This window comes from Helianthus annuus, chromosome 8 (genome assembly GCF_002127325.2).
Source record: "Helianthus annuus cultivar XRQ/B chromosome 8, HanXRQr2.0-SUNRISE, whole genome shotgun sequence".
NCBI classification, from domain to species: domain Eukaryota; kingdom Viridiplantae; phylum Streptophyta; class Magnoliopsida; order Asterales; family Asteraceae; genus Helianthus; species Helianthus annuus.
Window position 1 is genome coordinate 29,304,663 of NC_035440.2, and position 20,020 is coordinate 29,324,682.

Sequence of the window (20,020 nt, forward strand, 5' to 3'; positions counted from 1 at the left end):
ACGAAGATAATCAATAAAGATCGGGTTTAAAGTGATTCTTATTCTACTCATTTTCTGTGAAATCTGATCTAGAGGATTCCGCACTCTAGGTTAGATCGACGATTCTGTTACGATCCGCACGGATTAGGGGACCTACAAAATACGTGAAATCGTATGATTTATGTGACTTACACAAAAACTGCACTAATCTGATTATAATCAACATTTTAATCAGTAAATAATATGTATTGTATTAAAATATCAAGTCATTCCGAGTTGGGATGGTTATAGTAACATTTAACGCAAAACTATGCGATAAAACGGTCAAAAATCGGCTTTTCGAACGATTTTTATAAAACTGATTTAGATCAGTAAGTAAACTGATTTTTTTAGTTTAAATTTAAGTATTTTAACTAATTTTAAGTTTACTTGGTGTTTGATTGGTCATACGTAACTTCCGACGCCCGAAAACGTTACCGAATCACTAAAATACGCGTTTTACAATGAACACTAGTATTGGTTATTTTTGAATGAACCTTATGTGTTAAAATGTGTTATGTGATTTAGACATGTGAATATGATAATATGATAAGTGTTGACATGATAGTGGGGAAATTTAGACTATGCATGTACACTTGTGCGTTTAAAGTGGTAGAATCGGTAAAATCGCGTTAAATGTGTAACTTGTTTGTCGAGCATGAAAATTGATACATATAAGTTATTTTATGTATGCATGCCTTAAAAATGACAAAATAAATAAGTTAACAAGATTTCGCGTGTTAAGATGTTTACGTTTATGTATATATATTACGTATAAACGGGTGAGTTAATGGATTTACATGATAACGGTCACCAAAAAAATCGTTCAAGTCGCTAGCGTGCCAACATAATCTAAAACGATAACTTCTTGAGAAAATCTCAAAGCTATGTGAAAATTCTAAGAAGCGGAGAAACTTAGGAATTTTCGTGATATATCGATTGATAAAATCGTTCCTACGCATAATAGGACGTGTAGAAATCAATTTGTGGGATTGCGCTATTTAAAAATACGCACCCAAAGGTGAGTGTCACTAAACCCCCTCTTTTTACTATTTTGTATATGTTTTGGGGGAAGAACACGCCTAAAAGGGTTCAATAATGTTTTTGGAATAAAACATACCTTTTTATATAAATTATATATTTTCATTGAAAATATATGGATTTGTTAAATATATATTTCAGGGAGAAACGATTTTGGTGAAAATATATGTTTCGGGATGAAACGGTTTTGGTGAATATATGTTTCGGGGAGAAACGGTTTTGTTGAATATATGTTTCGGGAAGAAATGGGGATTTATACGGTGTTTCAGAGAAAACGACCGTGTTGTTGGGACGGATTTACTTGGCCCCAGGGATTTCAGTAAATTCGTACAACGGTTTATATTAAATTTGTCATATTAGTAGGATATATATATTGTACGTGAGGCAGGCATCATAGATGGCCTCGATGTGGGCCATGCGCAAGTGATGTCGTTTAACCATTTAAGTATTGCACGCGAGGAATTGTTGGTAGATCTATCGGGTTGACAACCCCGTCGTGACCGGTCGCTCCGTGTCAAGTCAAACAACGAATTGATATTTTGTTCATTGTCTAGCGTTGATTATACCTTCATTGTAAATATATAGTTCGTAATGTCTAGCTAACTTACGAGTCCGAACATTTGATACTATAAATTTAATATGTAAACTTGGGAAGATGCTTTCTTCGAAGGTTTGTGGGAAACGCTTGCGACGGCTGACCCTTGGATTTTTATTAAGGAAATGAATTAACTTTCTTGGAAATTATATGGATGTTTTGACAATAAACACATAATTAGAAAGTTTTTCCTTGGGATCAAATTATTTAAATTTGAATATGTGAACTCACCTTCCTTTGTGTTTACACTTGATTTTAACGTGTTCTTCAGGTACTTGAGTTCGGCTTCGGGAATTATGGCATATCTTGTGGTTGTTGATGCATGTTCGGTTACTTAATGTGTTGGACAAACTTTTAAAACAATTTGGGACAAATGTAATAAGATCTGTAAGGATCAAGACAACTTAACTATGTCGTGGTTGTGTCATGTTTTGAAACTCTATGTTTAAAACCTATGTTTTAATTAAGTTAATATGTCCAACAATTAAATGCATCGTCAGAAGATATTAATGGGCACCAACTTCCGTCACCACTACGTTTTATATTCCGCTGCGACGTTTTTGGGGTGTGACCGAATGCGTCAATGGCAAGCTCATCTCAACTTCCGTCATCATTAATGTTTGATACCGGGGCATCTGATCATGCTACACACGACCGGTCCAATTTACACCACCTCTCAGAGTATGGCGGGCCAGATGAAATCGTACTCGGAAGTGGTAAAACCCTCTCCATCTCTCACATCAGCCACACTTCTATTCCCACCTGCTCTCGCACATTGAAATTAAATAATGTTCTACTTGTTCCTCATTTACGAAACCATCTCGTTTCAGTCACTAAACTTTGCAAAACTAATAATGTTTCCGTTGAATTTTTCCTTTTTCATTTTTTTGTTACGGATCTTCGCACGGGGGCGCGCCTTATGCGGGGACTGAACATTAATGACGTCTATTATGCTTCCACCATTCCTCATCAGTCCATTCAACACATCAACTCAAACATCAAGACATCTGGATCGCTTCTCTCTTGGCACCACAAGTTTGGGCATCCATCCATCAAAGTTCTAAAACTTTTCCTTAATAAATTAGGACTTGGTTATAATAAAATGTCCAGTGTTTCCTTTCATTGTGATGCTTGTTCATTGAAAAAAGTCATAAACAACCATTTGGAGAAAAATCATTTACAGTGTCTAAACCACTCGAGCTTATTTACTCGGATGTTTGGGGTCTAGTTCAAACTTCCTATGATGGATATGCTTACTACGTAATTTTTGTTGATTTTTACTCTAAATATACGTGGCTTTACCCCATAAAATGCAAATCGGATGTCTCGGTTTTACTCCCACAATTCAAATCGCTAGTTGAAAAATTCATTAAAACGCGACTTGTATCCCTCTTTTCAGAAAATGGAGGCGAATATGTTGGACTGATTCCTTACCTTCAAAAGCATGGAATTTCCCACTTTACGACTCCTCCTCATACTCTAAAACAAAATGGTGTCCCCGAAAGACGACACCGCCATATTGTCGAAACCGGATTATCCTTACTTCATCATGCAAAGTTGCCACTAAGTTTTTGGTCTCACGCCTTTCAAATTGCGGTCTGTCTCATCAACAGATTGCCTACACAAATTTTAAATTTCGAGTCACCTTATCAATGGCTATACAAAATCCAACCAACATACACAAAACTCAAACCCTTTGGTTGTCTATGTTTCCCGTGGTTACGACCCTATGCCTCATCCAAGCTTCATCCTCGTTCTATCAAATGCATCTTTCTTGGCTACTCCTCAAAATCGGCATATAAATGCTATGATCCCACCTTACACCGTCTCTACCACTCTCGTCATGTTGAATTTATTGACCACATTTTTCTATTCACCACAAAAAGCATTCCTATAAATCCCCTACCTACACCTGAAATATTTATACCTACTGCCAAAAGAAAACCATCCCCTACACCTACTCATCCTATACCCACCCCTATACCATCCCCTACGCCTACTCATGCACACGCCCCACATCCCATGCAACCAAACTCCACCTCCCCTCCACTACCTACTCAAAATAATACATATCCCTCTAATACAGGATCTTTAAACCCATCTGCTCCCATCCTTTCCTCATCATTGGATCCTTCCCCTGACACCATAGCATCCATAAACACCCCTCAACCCAATACTGTTGGTGCAGTTGTCTGTCGACTTCATCTTCGTTCGAGTCTTAGATTAGAACTGATTGTATAGTGCACGCAAAACGAGGAATTGGATTATATAGGTGATTTCGCTTGAAATGACACGGAGTCATTTCAAGCGAAATCAAGTAAATCACTCCAAGCGAAATCAGTAGATTCGAGTATTGTTGTGATTCCGCTTGAGATGTGATTCAGCTTGAAATTGTTTCGAGCGGAATCACAAGTCTATATATATCCTCTGAGCGAAATCAGTTGTAGAGTTCATGTTTCCGACGCCGAGGTGCTGTCGAGGTGTCTCCGAGTCTGTAATCGCATTCTGATCAATACAAGAGACAATTAATAGTGAATTCAAGCTAAACAAAGATAGAATCAATGAATTCTGCCTCTGATTCTGTCTGAGCACTCTTCTGATCGACTCGTTAGGTCGTTTCACGATCCTACAAGTGGTATCAGAGCTCAGGAGGAAGAGTTCTTACCGTTTAGCTCGTTTTCGCTGGAAAATTCTGATTTCTACACCTTCTTTTCAAAATTTTTCAAGTTTTCACGGTTAAAATGGTCTGAGTTTTTGATATATTGTGTAAAACAGTACTTTAACAAACCCTAGAGAGTTTGAGATCAAAATTCGGCCTAAAATATACAAAAATGGACAAAAAACCTGATTCCGCTTGAACGAGTAGTTTCTGATTCCGCTTGAAAAGGTGTGACATTTCAAGCGAAATCAGGTATTCCGCCTGAAAACTTCTGTTTCCGCTTGAGATTACCAGCTGATTCCGCTTGAACAGGTATTCCGCTCGAGAATTCAAGTTGATTCCGCTTGAAGTTAGTGGTTCCGCTTCAAATTCTTATTCCGCTTGAAACATTTTGTGTGATTCCGCTTCAAAACGTTATCCCGCTTGAAACATTTCAAGTGAAATTAGTTTATTTTGTTTCAAGTTGTTATTTCGCTTGAAGTGTGATTGTGATTATTTGTGTGAAATTTGTCGGGACTGTTTGAAAAATGGCAATGATGTTTGATGAACAAGAAAACTATTATTTTGAGAGATTTAATGATTGGAATCGAGGATTTATAGATGAGAGTTATAGAAATGTGAAAAAGGATGGTTGGGTAAAAAGGTTTAAATATTTTGTGTGCTTGAAAAATGAAACATTGGATGATCTAGTAAACCGATATAATGTTTTACTAGGTTACCTAAAAGATCATGAGATTTTCTTATCGATTGCTGAAAAAATAACAAAGTTTGCAGATGCATTACCTGTTGAATGGAGTGAATGTTTGAAAAATTTAAGAAAGGATTCAAATTTTTCAAAATTACGTCTAAAAGGATTCATCAGCAAACTTAAAACTCATGAGTTTGAAAATGAAAAGAAAAAGAAAGATTTGATGAGGGAATTGGAAAAACATCTAGTGGATATGAGTTTAGATGTGATTGATGAAATGAACAAAAGGATTGTTGAATGTGTTAGAGCAAAATATGTTATGAAATACGATAACAAGAGGGGTTGTTATATTGATGAAAATGCGAATCCTCTTGATTTTCAAAGGAAGAAGAAGCTTCAAAACATGAAGAATCTGTGAAGATTGAATTTTCAAATTCTGAATCAGTGTGCTCTAAATATGATAAACTTGAGACTGAAAATGGCAAACTCTTGAAGGATGCGGAAAGTTTGACATTGGAAGTTAAGAAGTTGAAAGATGAGAAGCAAACTGATGAAAAACATATTCTTATTTTGCAGGGAAATTGTGAAAAGCTGAAATCTGAAAATGTTAAACTGCTAAGTGATTTGAACAGTTTGACATTACAAAACAAGGTGTTGAAAGAGAAAGAAAAAGATTTTGAAAGCAAAAAGAAATCTTCAGAAAATGAAGATTTCTGGATAAAGCTTGAAAACAAAAATTTGAAAGCAAATGAAACAAAATTTCAAGAACAGATAAAAATTTTGGAAAATGAAAAATCTATTCTTGAAAACATCAAAATTGAAAATGAAAAGACATTCAAGTCGCATCTTGAAAGAATATCTCAGCTTGAAAATGAAGCTGAGAATTCAAGAGCTAAAATTGATGAGCTTGAAAAGAAATTGAAAGGTTTTGTGACTTCATCAGAGCTTTTGAATCATCCTTGTCTAAAACCGATCAATTCTGTTCCAATAAGTGACAACGTCACAAATTTTGACAAAGTCAAAATTGAAGATTGCAATGAGAAATCTGATGATGAAAATGAAAAAATTGAGAAAAAGAAATTGTTTTTGAAATTAAAAGAAAAGTTTCAGAAAACGAATTCGCATGCTACAGAAAAAGGTGAATGTTCAAAGCAGAAACCTTTGGAAAAAAATGCAGATTTAAAGAAAAAATGAAAAATAAGAAAATTGTTCAACAAGAAATAAAAGTTCATCAGATCAGTCATCCAATCGCAATCAAAAATCACCAAAATTGAAAAATGAAAACTTAAAAACAGTTGGTGATGAGTGGTGCAGGTTTGACCACAGTACTACAAAGCTAAATCCAATTTTCAGGAGGAGTAATGATTACCACAGAGCCAAACAATGCTATGATCTAAATATTTGGTGTGAAAGTGGTGAATGGTACGATAACAGAGTGTGTTACACTTGTGGTGTGAAAGGACACATTGCTGTTAACTGCCAGAGTCGGAGTTATGAGACGAGAAGATGCTTTAACTGCAATATCAAAGGTCATATTGCCAGAGATTGCCCAATGAGATCAAAGGGGAGATCAAGGGCTGAATCTCAAAAAAATGTCAAAGAAACCAGTCAGTGTCAAGCCCAAAGAACAGAAAGTTCAAGAAAAGAAAGTAAAGCTTTCACAAGGGCAGAAAGACAGACTGAGGAAGAAGAGGAAGAAAGCGAGAGAGTATCTCGAAAGGATTTTGTCCTCGGGTACATCAGGAAAACCAAACAGCAGTTCTGATAAATCGTCTTGCTCTACAAAGAATGACAAATCAAGCAAAACGAGTTCATTAGATACAAATCTAAGGACAGAAGAGAAAGGGATTCTGAAGAAAGAGAAAGTAGTTAATCAAAAGATTAACAAAACAAAGAAAGTGAAGTTTTCACTTCCTGGCGATGAATTTGTTTCCTCGGAAACAAAAGAGCCAGTTGTTGGCAATGATCTTGACTCGTCAAAGTCAAAGGAGCCATGTTCAGGCGATGAAACTGGTGTGATAAAACCAGAAGAGCCATGTGTTGTGGTAAAAGTTGAGAATTCAGGTTTAACAATGGATGATGCAAATTTTCGACCATTGTTGAACAAGAATTCAAAATCACCCAAGGACCGTCAGGCTTGGGTGAATCTGTTTAAATGAAAAACCTGACTTGCCGGAGTTCCCATGTTGGTAAGCGTGGAACATGAATCGGCACATTTCTTGAGAAATTCATTTCGATGATATTTCGATCGAAAAGTGGTTAATCAAGGACATTAAATTGTACTTGATTTTCTACAAGTGGTGTTGAGATTTAAAACTGGAAATGATAAATCTCTCATGTGTTTGAGGAAAACAAAGTGATGAAGTGACCCCAAACCTACTAAGTGGTTGGTAAACAAACTAATTTTTCGGAAAAACCATTTTGATTAAAACAAACTTAAGTGTTTTGAAATCACAATGGGAAAATAGTTTGTTGTGAGGGGGAGTTCTGATTGTTTACGCCAAGTGGATGGAGAATTGATGTGATTCTCATCAAGTTGTCAAGTTTGTACAGTTTATTTCAATTTTCCCAGAAAATCAAAATTGAAATATATTTTGATTTTAGGGGGAGTAAAAATTTATAAAAATTAGAAAATTTGAAAAAGTCAAAAACATTGAAAAATTCAAAAATGAGTTTTTGTTGAGATAAGAGGAAATGATAGAAAATCAGTAGATTATCACAGCACGCTAAAGAAATGTAATGCCAAAAGCGATAAACGATCTCACTAAGGATGTGACGATAGGCTCAGCTAGACTAGTAGATTTGCGATAACGATACAAACATAAATGAAAAAGCCTAGTTCTAGTGGGAAACACGATTAAAAGCATAGTACTTAGTTTTGTCTTTCTTGATTGTGTGCCTGCTCAGTAATCGCTGAATGCCAAAAAGCATAAAAACTGGTTAAGTTTGTGAGCTTTCACAACTTTGTTGAAAATGACACTGTGATTGTGTATTTCTTTTGCAAATATTTAAACTTGTTTTAGTTCTTTATTTTGTTTAAGCATTGGACATCCTCTGCGTATACGTGAGTATCGACTTGGATGTTAGTGCCTAAACCTTCTGCTTTATTTTCGTTGGTGTTTCGTTTAAGCTTTGGATCACCTCTGCGTATACGTGAGTATCGAACTGGTGGTTAAAGCCTAAACAATTTCAACTTGTTTTTAGTTTCTATATTTTGTTTAAACATTGGACTTTCTCTGTGTATACGGAAGTATCGACCTGATTGTTAATGTTTAAACATTCTGAGTTGTTTTTGCACAAATCACAGTTGATCAAAGTTTAAAGGCATTACTTGAGTCAGTGTATTGCATGATGAGGGGATATGCTAAGATCGTGGGGTCCATAAGAACTTAGTGCATAATTAATATACCTTAACGTATCGGTAAGCATTTCGAAAGTTGTTAGATTGAGTTTAAGTGGACAACAATATCGCCAATCTATGTGAATCGTTTAGAACTGAAAATGAAATCAAGCTTAACGGTGCTTGTGATGTGTCTCAAAACTGATATGATCCTCTTTTGCAAACTCACAAAAATACTGTTTTTACATATTTTATTTATGCAATTAAATTTCTGTTAGTCTGAAAAATCCAAAAAGATTTTCGACAACAGATGATGAAGAGCTGTTTTTCAAAATTCAAAGGCTAAACATGACGAACTGATGGTTTGGATAAGAGTGTTTAAGTTGAAAATTTTGAAATGTTTTAGATGATTCATTAAGTTGAATCAGGATTTAGAATGTTTCAAATTTTTGATAAACTTTTAAATGAGAAAATTTGTTTATAAGTGTTTGAGATGTGTGTAGGTGAAAGAAAGGTTTCTGATCCTGTTGCTACGGAAAGCCAGGAGATGCATCAGAACCTGAGAAGAGCTTAATTAGAGAAAAAGCCAGGATGTAATTTCAAAGGTGATAACAAATTCCAGACAGCGATCCCAGCTTGGTGAAAGGGGGAGTCTGACGAGAGTTAGAGCCAGAGAAAGATCCGGGTACATGATTCCAGGAAAATTTCCTGAAGAAGACCGATCAAGATTGAAGAGTCGTCAAGTTGAAGACTCTCACTGAAGATTCCGTCAACATTCAAGGGGGAGTCTGTTGGTGCAGTTGTCTGTCGACTTCATCTTCGTTCGAGTCTTAGATTAGAACTGATTGTATAGTGCACGCAAAACGAGGAATTGGATTATATAGGTGATTTCGCTTGAAATGACACGGAGTCATTTCAAGTGAAATCAAGTAAATCACTCTAAGCGAAATCAGTAGATTCGAGTATTGTTGTGATTCCACTTGAGATGTGATTCCGCTTGAAACTGTTTCAAGCGGAATCACAAGCCTATATATATCCTCAGAGCGAAATCAGTTGTAGAGTTCATGTTTCCGACGCCGAGGTGCTGTCGAGGTGTCTCCGAGTCTGTAATTGCATTCTGATCAATACAAGAGACAATTAATAGTGAATTCAAGCTAAACAAAGACAGAATTAATGAATTCCGCCTCTGATTCTGTCTGAGCACTCTTCTGATCGACTCGTTAGGTCGTTTCACGATCCTACAAATACCACACCTTCTCTTTCTCAAACTGCCACACCCAAAACCAACATTTTCTCCCAGTCCCCTATTCCACAACAACCTCCACTCCCTACTCGCCCTCAATGAAACCGTAAACCCAATCCTAAATACTACAATTCTCATACTGTAAACACCACCACTCTCCACCCGCTACCACCCACCCTTGAACCCACCACTCGTATTCAAGCCTCTAAAGACCCGCAATGGCGCAATGCAATGGATGCGGAATTTAATGCACTCCTTTAAAGTCAAACATTGAAGCTTGTACCCGCGACCAACCATAGGCCCATTGGTTGTAAATGGGTTTTTCGAGTTAAACGTAATTCTGATGGTTCCATTGCAAAATATAAAGCTCGTCTCGTGGCGAAGGGCTTCCTCCAACAACACGGGAAAGACTATTTTGATACATTCAGTCCCGTCACCAAACCCGTCTCTATTTGCACCATTCTCTTCATTGCACTATCCAAAAATTGGTCATTGCAACAACTTGATGTGAAAAACGCCTTTCTTCATGGCACTCTTCACGAGGACATCTTTATGACCCAACCACCGGATTACATAGAGTCTCAATACCCACATCATGTCTCCAAGCTCAAAAAGTCTTTATAAAACAAGCTTCACGCGCTTGGTACAATGAGCTCACTCAATTCCTTCTTCGCTTTGGATTTCGTAAATCTCTAGTCGATGCTTCTCTTTTTATCTACCAACATCAAAACATCACTTGTTATTTCATGGTCTATGTGGATGACATAGTTCTTACGGGAAATGATTCCCATTTCCTTGATCACTTTATTCAAGCTTTGAGCAAAAAATTCTCTCTCAAAGATCTTGGCATGCTTCATCAGTTTCTAGGTGTTGAAGTTATTCATACACCTACGGGCCTCTTTTTGTCACAACATCATTATATTCAAGACATTCTCCAATAGTTTCACATGGATGGCGCAAACGATGTCATCACACCTCTTAGCGCCTCTGAACCCTTATCGCTCCATGACTCATCTCCTTCGGTTGATGTCACTCCCTTCCGGAAACTTGTTGGGTCTCTTCAATACCGAGCATTCACTTGACCGGACATTTCATACGCCATTAACAAGTTGTCTCAATTCATGCACAGTCATCCATCATGGTCTCTTCCTTAATCGCAATTCCACTCTTAATCTCTCGGCCTTTTCAAACTCTGACTGGGGGGGGGGGGGTTGTAAATGATGCCGGTAGGTCAACCACCGCATATGTTCTTTACCTTGGTACAAACATCATCTCATGGAAGTCCACTCGCCAAAAATCAGTTTCCCGCTCCTCTACGGAAGCGGAATACAAGGCCTTAACTAATGACTCTGCTGAACTCGTATGGACAAAGAACTTACTACATGAACTGGGTCTCACTACAAACCAAACACCGACATTGTTTTGCGACAACACGGGAGCTACCTATCTCTGTGCCAATCCCGTGTATCATTCTCGAATGAAGCACATTGCTCTTGACTATCACTTTGTTCGGGAACAAGTCTCCGCTGGCAAACTAAGGGTCCTTCATATCAGCTCACAAGTCACAAGATCAACTTGCGGACATGCTTACCAAACCATTGGCACGAGCACCTTTTCTTCGAAATCGATCCAAGATTGGAGTATCCGACGGATCCTCTATCTTGCGGGGGCGTATAAGGAGTATTACCAAATCATAAATAATATTTCATCATCACTACCTAATCTCAGCCATATGTATATTAGAATGTATATAAGTGTAATGATGTTGATCCTTAACTATAGCTCTTTCCCTATGTAATATTGTCTATATTAGGCCTTGTAATTATCAGTTTTGTATCAATTAACATACTGAACATTGAACCATTATAAGACATGGTCCAATGATTCTTTACCGACAGAACAAAGTTGACAAGTCTAATGCACCTGAACACCTCTGGAAAGAAGCTTTAGTGCTAATGGGATTCGATTATGAAGCTTTCAAGCATGTTTTCCTAATCAGTCTGTACAATTTCCAAGAGAATTCTTTTACTAACACGTGAGAAAGCAATCAATCAAGTCTTTACACATGCATTATTGAATGTAAAGAAAACTTAGCTCGAGTTTAATGTGGAGATACCTTTGAAATAGATTTTCTCTACAAGTGTATTTTGTGTTGTAGAAGCTATGGAGTTCGTTAGTTTCTCTTTTCCACGTGACATTTTTTTATGATAAGCTTGTACCTGCAATTCAAACTAAGAAACTGTTAGCCAAATGTCTCATGGGTCCAAGATAAGACACTATAAAACATTTTGAGACAACTTTGAAGCTTTTATAATTTGCATTGTTTTTGTAAAAGCCTCTAGTGTTTGTTAACTTTGGATTTAGCCATGCCATTTTCTAGGAGTGTGCGTTTGATATTGGTTTTGTTTAAAGGATTAATACCTTTACAAATTTTAAAATTTTCATATATACCTAATAAAAACTAAAAATATCGTATATGCCCTTAGAAAGCAAGGGCGTACCCACCCTAAGCCGAGGGTGGGCGGGCGCAACCCTTGAAAAAAATAAATTTTAGTGTTATTTTTTGCTGGAATTTTCGCCGCACCCCTTGAAAATTTTCACCCGCACCCCTTCAAAATTTTCAACCGCCTCACTTAGAAAAAAAATATAATATAAAATTATAAAAATAAATCAAACACTGATTATTAATTTATATATAAGTATATAACACAATTTATATAATTATTCTTTAACCAGTTATTAACTTAATTACTTAACCTATTCAAAGCCCAATCCACAATCTATTTTTATTAACCCAAGCCCAAACTCAACCCAAAGAAACTTGAACTAAATAAAATAACCCAAACTCATCCACCCATTCCAATTCAAACTCCAAATCCCGCCAAAAAAAAACTCCCAACGACTTGAGGCCACTGCTCACTGTCGGACGACTTTTTTTTGCTCACTGTCGGAAGACTTTTTTTTGCTAGAAAACCAAAATTCTGGCGAGACTGACCCACGTTACGCTAGAATTCCGATATAGAACTAGTATGATTTCTTTATTGATTTTTTTATGTGATGATAGGAGAAAATATAGACGTATAAGGGTTTGATCTTTTTATATTTTTTCGGTTGTTCTAGACTTGTAGTTAAATGATTTTGTTATTTTATTTATAGCTTTGTTTGTTTAAATGATTAGTTACAAGTAATAATTAAAAAATTATGGACTATGGTTGTTCATGATTGTTTATTTTTTTAAGTGTTTAGTGTTATTTTATGAACTTATGGAGCGATTTATATGTGATAGTAACCATGAGTAAGAATTTAATGAACTTATGGAGTGTTTAGTATCTTTAAATGATGTTTTGGATAGATTTCAAAAAATGAAAACTTGTATGGCACAATTTTAAAAATGTTTGTAATGACGTTTAACGTGTTTTTGATGATTATATAATTTTTTGTTTAATGTTCTTTTGTCTTACATGACCCGACACGTCCCGACATGAGCCGATTTTTTTTATATAGCTAGGGGCCTAAAATCTTTAAAAATATTACGCACCCCCAGCAAAAAAATTCCTAGGTCCGCATCTGTTAGGCCACGGGGTATGGCCTCGCGCCACCCCGCCACATCAACAATTTTGGCGCCCCTTGGCGCCCTCCCCCACCCCTGCATGTTACCAAGGGGGCGCTACCCCTTGTCCACCAGCCCACTAACGTGCGTGAATGGGTGCATCTGGTGGGCCCATGCCTCTTAACCAATCAGATTTTTTTTATTTTTCTTTCTTTTTTAATATTTAATTAGGTGGGGACGCTAGTGGGGCTTTATCCCATACCATCATTGTTAAAGGCGGCGTCATTTTTGTCTCAAAATCTACGTGACGCTTACGTGGCGTGATAAAGCCCCTAGGGGCTTTAAACCACACCCACCAGCCTTAGAAAGTAGTTGAAATATCATACATACTAAATTCGTTAAAAATAATTAAATAAATGACCATTTTAACCTTATTCTTTTAATTTCAGGTTTTCATATATGTACATCTTTTAACTTCATATTTTTATATAACACATTTTTACCTTAAATTTATTTTTTTAGCCATAAACAATAGTATACTCTTTATATAATATTTAAGCTAAATAAATTATGTTAAAAATTACTAAATATAATATTTGATATTAATGGTCATATATGAGATTTCAAAGTTTTAGGAAAATAAGGGTAAAACTGTCATTTAATAAATTGTCTTTTTAAGAATTGAATATATATATATATGATATTTCAACTGCTTTATAAGGGTGTATGATATTTATAATATTGCATGAGTATATATGATATTTTGTAAATTTGTAAAGGTATATATGAAATTGCTCCTTGTTTTAAAATTTTAAACCATACATATTTCAATAATTTCAACATTTCCAATTTTGTGTTGTAGACATCTTAAAATTTTTACACATGAAGATGAACATTCATCGATCAAAGGTTGTTGCATGGTCAAAATGGAAGAACTTTGATTTAATCAGTTCGATATGATCTAATATGTTCGGTTTTTTTGGTTTTTTGTTTATTTGTTCTTCTGTTTTGTTTTTCCAGCCTCTTGCTAGCTCTTTATATATATATATAAAGTGTGATTGTCGTTCAAAAAAAAGCTTATGTGATCATTGATCATTATTGTTAGTTCATTTATGTTGTTTGAAAATCTCAAACATACTTGTCATTAGATATTTTTTGATGCTCAACATCTAGCTTAATATTTCACTATTCTTTTCAAACTTGTATAATTTAGAACCAGCGGTTATTGTTTGGAGAGAAGTTATACCTCGGTCTCTATCTTATCATCCGTCGGAGAATATTCTTAGGAATCTACAAAGCGGCGTACATATGCGAAACCATATCAATCAAGGTTTAAGCTTTACTCCAAGGTTGCTAATCTGCAAATTCGGTTCTCATTCAGATGTTTTGTCTCTCAAATTGAACCGAAAAATTACAAAGACGCGTTAATGGAAGAAAGTTGGGTAAACGCAATACAAGAAGAGTTGTTACAGTTTGAGAAACTTGGTCAATTACTTCCTCAAACAAGATTTCATTGAGATTTTCAAGGCGTTTATTTCTCCTAAAATATTATAGTTTTCACCTTTAAAAAATAATAGATTTTAATTATTCAATTCAAAGTTATGATCACTTAAGTCATCATACGTGTGGGAGTTACTTAACTCATCACAGGTATCATGCATGTGAGTTACTTATACTAATATGAAAAGAGTTGGAACTTGGAAGATACCTCATACTCTTTGATGTCCTTAAAAGTATGCATCCTCTTATTCTTCATTTTTCTTTGGTCCAACTCCTTCAATATTCATCAAATCACCCGGTACAAGTGCAGGGGCAAATACTCATATTCAGTGGCGGATCTAGGATTCGCGCCAAGCGGTAACATTTTATAAATAAGCGGTAACGAAATAGAAAAAAAAACGTCAAATTTTTCCAAAATTTACACTAATTTTACACTACCACCGGAGTGCCAAGAGGTAACGGGCATTACCCCCTGTTATACACTAGATCCGCCCCTGCTCATATTTGCTTAATTTCTCTTAAAGGTTTTTGGATGTTTTCAAAAGCTTTGTTATTTAATGATTTTTGTTTTAAGTCACTTTCATAAAACCATATTCATGCATTATGCATCCATGCCACAATCTATACGTACGCTTAAAAACATGCATTCATATATATTTTTTAATTGCGAAAAGTTATATTCTATAAACATGGTAGAGTGGTCATTTGGGGTACTAACTCAAGATTTCTGCATTAACATTTTTCTATAAAAATATTTTATCCAGCTTGCTTTGATACAGATCGTAAGAATCTTATGGTAGGGGTTGAATAAGTTATCGACTATTTTAAAAACTATTTGTTTTTTTTTTAAAGAGTTCTTATGAAAAACTTATAGTTAGCAGAAAAATATATAAAAAGTTTAAGCTTGAGAGATATCACCGAACCTTCTGGTTGGTTGTAGGGTATTCAAAAAGCTCGTGGTTTGCTCATAGCTCGCTCGGAAAAAAGCTCGGCTCGATTTGTAAACGAGCCAAGCTCGAGCTAGGCCTGGCTTGGCTCGTGAGCTCGCGAGCCGGCTCGAATTATTTTATTTTATAAAGATTAATTTTAATTTTATATGTATTAAAAAAATATGTGGGAGGAGGTTGAAGTATTAACATTTTAAGTTGATTTTATCAATAACATATAAAAATACGAGAAGATAAACAAAAATATACATATATTGATTAACTAGATTAGAACCCCGTGTATTACACGGGTTGAATAAATATAATTTTATATAGTAAATAATAAAAAGTTATATCTTTATGAATCCCGAATATTGTACGGGTTAAATAAATATAATTTGATATATCAAATAATAAAAGAAAAGTTATATCTTTAAAAACCATGTGTATTACACAGATTAAATAAATGTAATTTTAATTTGTATACTAAATACTAAAAACGTCGTATCTTAAAAAAAACCGGTGTATAATTGGGTTGAATAAATCTTCCAAATAATATAAAAATTACATCCTTAAAAACCCCGTAATTACACGTGTTGAATAGATCTAAAAAAGAGTTATATCTTTAAAAACCATGTGTAGTACAGAGATTAAATAAATATAATTTTGTATATTAAATACTAAAAACGTCGTATCTTTAAAAAACCCGTGTATAGTCGGGTTGAAAAATTTACCAAATAATAAAAAAGTATATCCTTAAAAACCCCGTGTATTACACGTGTTGAATAAATCTAATTTTACATAGCAAATGATAAAAAGTTATATCTTTAAAAACTTCGTGTATTACACAGGTTATATAAATGCAACTTTGTATAGTAAATAATAAAAAAAAAGTTATATTTTAAAAAACCCCGCGTTTTACACGAGTTGAATAAATATAATTTTGTATACCAAATAATAAAAAAGTTATATTTTTAATATATTTGGATAGCATTTAATATTAATTTATTATTTATATATTTAATATAAGATAAGTAGGAAAGAGAGGTATTTGTTTTAAAAATATATTAAATTAACAATTTAGATTTGATGATAATATTTTATTAAAGTATGATAAGATTTAATATTAATTTATTATTTATTTTGTTAATATAAGATAAGTATAGATTTGAGAATACCTTCAATGAATGACACGTGTCCAAAAATTGGTTTCTTTTATTATATAGTATAGATACTTTTAATATGCCCTTCGGTAATTAAAATTATAGATAAAGAAAAGTAATACATATAGATATACGTGTAATTATTATTTTATTTTGTTTTTTATGTTATTAATATTTGTGAAAAAAAAAATAAAAATAAATAAAATATTAACGAGTTGGCTCGAGCTGACTTAAACATTTTACGTGCTGAGCTCGAACTCGATTTTTCAACTCGATAAAATAAACAAGCCGAACCAAGCTCACTCATTTAAGTTCGCGTTCAACCGAGCCTAGCCTAGTTATCACCAAGTGCTTCTCTCTAGAAAAAGTATATATCACCAACATTTCTTCCTTATTACAAATCAAAAGGGATCACAACCTTCTTACTTGGTAATAGACTCTTTTTTCTTCTCACTAATCTAAGTTGTGATCATCTTTTCTCTAATCAACAACTTGGTAATTACCACCAGGCACCACCATCATCTTAATCCAGCCACCACCGTCTTTCTCATCTTTACAACTTTGTAACAAGAAATCCACTTAAAGTAACCCACTGATGACAAAACCCTCGGGATCAGACACGGATCTCGATGGAGATTCGCAGTTGTGGCCGGATCTCGGAGTCACATCTACCGATCTCGACGGAGGTTCGCAGTTGTGGCCGGTGAACGTGACGCTGGTTTCAACGATGATTGTGGTGGTGTCTTCGGAGGCGGTGGCGACAGTGGAGGAAGGAGGTGGTGGCGGCGGTGGTTCTGCAACATGGGTTTTGACTTAATTGTTTCTTTATGTGCTAAATTGTTTTAATTTGGAAATTGGTGAAGGTACACCAGAAGAAGATCCTGAAAAAAGTTGATGTATCTCAAGAACAAAAGATTTTCACATTTCAAACATTAATTTGTGCTACAAACAATTTGGAAAATAAGATTGGGCAAGGGGGTTTTGGCCATGTTTTCAAGGTTTCATTCAAATTTGTTATTATTATTGTTTATTAAATTCATAATTGAGGATAATGATGATGATCAATCATTGACGAGGAAGTTGAATGCCAACTAGAATAGCAGTGATGTCTTCCCTCTGCAGCAACATTAATGTGTTTAGATGGTGTGTTTGTGAGAAAGATGAGTAATATAGTGAGTACGATGAGGAAGGCCCTGAGAGGAGGATTATTGGGTCGTCGTGTGCCAAGAAATGCAAGAAGATTTCTTTTTGGCCTTTCATAATTACACAAGAAATGCAAGAAATGCCAAGCATAAAATCTTTTTGGCCTTTCATAAACTTATGGTTTTGAACAGATTTCATTTGTAATCTGGTTTCCACCATAAGGAGATCGTCGTCGGTGCTGGTGTGAGCTCCGGCCATAGCCTCTGACCGCACAGATTCAACGTAATTCTTGCACCAACATACTCGTCTTCATCTTCTAATCAAAAGCCCCAACGTCTTAATATCTAACTATGATTAAAGAACTCGAATTTTGAGATTGTTATAAGAGGGATGTTCCAGGGTTCTTAAATGGTGGTGGTGGGGTTTGGTGGTGATTGTCAGATCTGGTTGTTTAGAGAGAGAGTTGAGATTGTTATAAGAGGGATGTTCCAGGGTTCTTAAATGGTGGTGGTGGGGTTTGGTGGTGATTGTCAGATCTGGTTGTTTAGAGAGAGAGGAACTTGTAGTATTTAGAGAGAGAATGGATTTTAGGTATTATTTTTGTGTTGTTAATTTAATTTTTAGGTATTATTTTTGGTAATTTGTAAAATGACTAAATTACCCTTATGTAACTAAAGTTAACTGAAAATTTTAACCAGGTTAATGCTAAAGGATGTATGTTGTAGTGGGTTTTACAAATAAAGGATTGTAATTGTAATTATTGAAGTTAAAGGCTATCCATTGAAACACAGTACAAACATAAATGACGAAAAGTGTAATTTACCCAAAAATAAATTGCACAAGAATTTCTAGGTAGTTCGATCTTAGTTGGAGACCTACGTACACGACCTGCAACTAGAGTTTTTATTTTTAGCTCAGAACCAAAGATTGCAATTACATTAGTAGAGTATTTATAGACAATAACTAGGGTTTAAAACTTAGGGCCAAGAAACAAATAAATGGGCACTTAATAGAATATTAAGAAACCTACCCGCCCTTGTTCCTCCTTGCTGACCGAACATAGCCCACAAAAGGCTTCACAAAACCCACCAATCTCCCACTTGAAGCCTTTTCTCAATCCACAAATGCTATCCAAGTAAACCCTTGTAGATCCCAAAACGTATCCGGATCACAGTGGTAGGTTGTTTTAGTCCAAAACACCTATTGATTAAGTGTTTGAACTATGATTAGTCAAGAAATATCAAGAATGAAGATGAAGGTGAAGCTAATGGATTGAGGAATACAACTAGTGTTGTATTGAATCCAAACAGAATGATATAACAATAAACAACCTTGGAAATCAGATCAAAGCTCAATGAGAATGTAAACAACACTTGATTCCACCAAGAGCCAAAAGCTTGAATGTGTTACAATGCTTGGGGTATTTATACTAGCATCCTGACTAACCAGCAAATTTATAAATTTGCTGGAATCTTAACTACACTAGGTCAGGAATATTACTTCTAGATAATTACAAAACAACCCCTAAACATTCAAAAGACATACAAACTACAACTAAACTAATCCAGTACAAGTACCAACGATCTCACATGCTCTAACAATATCCCCCCTAGATCGTTGCGTGCTTGTCTTCTCATTCTTCAGTGGTGACCACTGGATCTTCTGTTGTAACCACTGGATCTTCCGTAGTTTGCTTTTCTGGCTCGATTGGATTTTCTTCCATAACGATCGTTTCTGGTGGTGCGACAGTCTCCGTTGGTGCTACCGGAGGTTCCTGATTAACGTTGGCTTCACTTGATTTTGGGTCCTCCTTAGCGGCCTCATATGTGGATGAGGCCGGAGGTGTTGGTGTGGCTTGAGAGTCGGTGGTGGTTTGAACTGCAGTTGAGGCAGAGCTTCCTTCCATGGTTTTCTCGTGTTTCTTTTTCCTTCGACTTTCTTTCTTTTTCTGCTCTTTCTCTTTTCGTTTCTCTATTTTGTCTACCATGTCGAGCATGTCCCTTTTTAATCTCCAGGCACGCTCCACTGCTCGCTGGAACAGTGCTGCCTCTTCAAGATTTACATTTCCAGCTCCGACATTGATACGACTCGCATTCAGCATGGTGAGATCAGACAGCCCGAACTGAAACACGTCCATAGGGTCCAGTATTCGAA

At 35.4% G+C, this 20,020-nt stretch overlaps 1 long non-coding RNA gene across 2 annotated transcripts; it reads right to left on the reverse strand.

Moving 5' to 3' along the window:
- Positions 1-11,128: 11,128 nt before the first annotated feature.
- Positions 11,129-15,872, reverse strand: LOC118481216. Of its 2 annotated transcripts, none has more exons than XR_004864929.1 (4): positions 14,843-15,872; positions 14,381-14,492; positions 11,701-11,803; positions 11,129-11,584 (listed from the first exon to the last, which is right to left on the reverse strand). It is a non-coding gene; the product is annotated as an uncharacterized LOC118481216 (long non-coding RNA). The 2 variants fall into 2 exon arrangements; XR_004864930.1 differs by having other exon boundaries at positions 11,701-11,815.
- Positions 15,873-20,020: the final 4,148 nt, after the last annotated feature.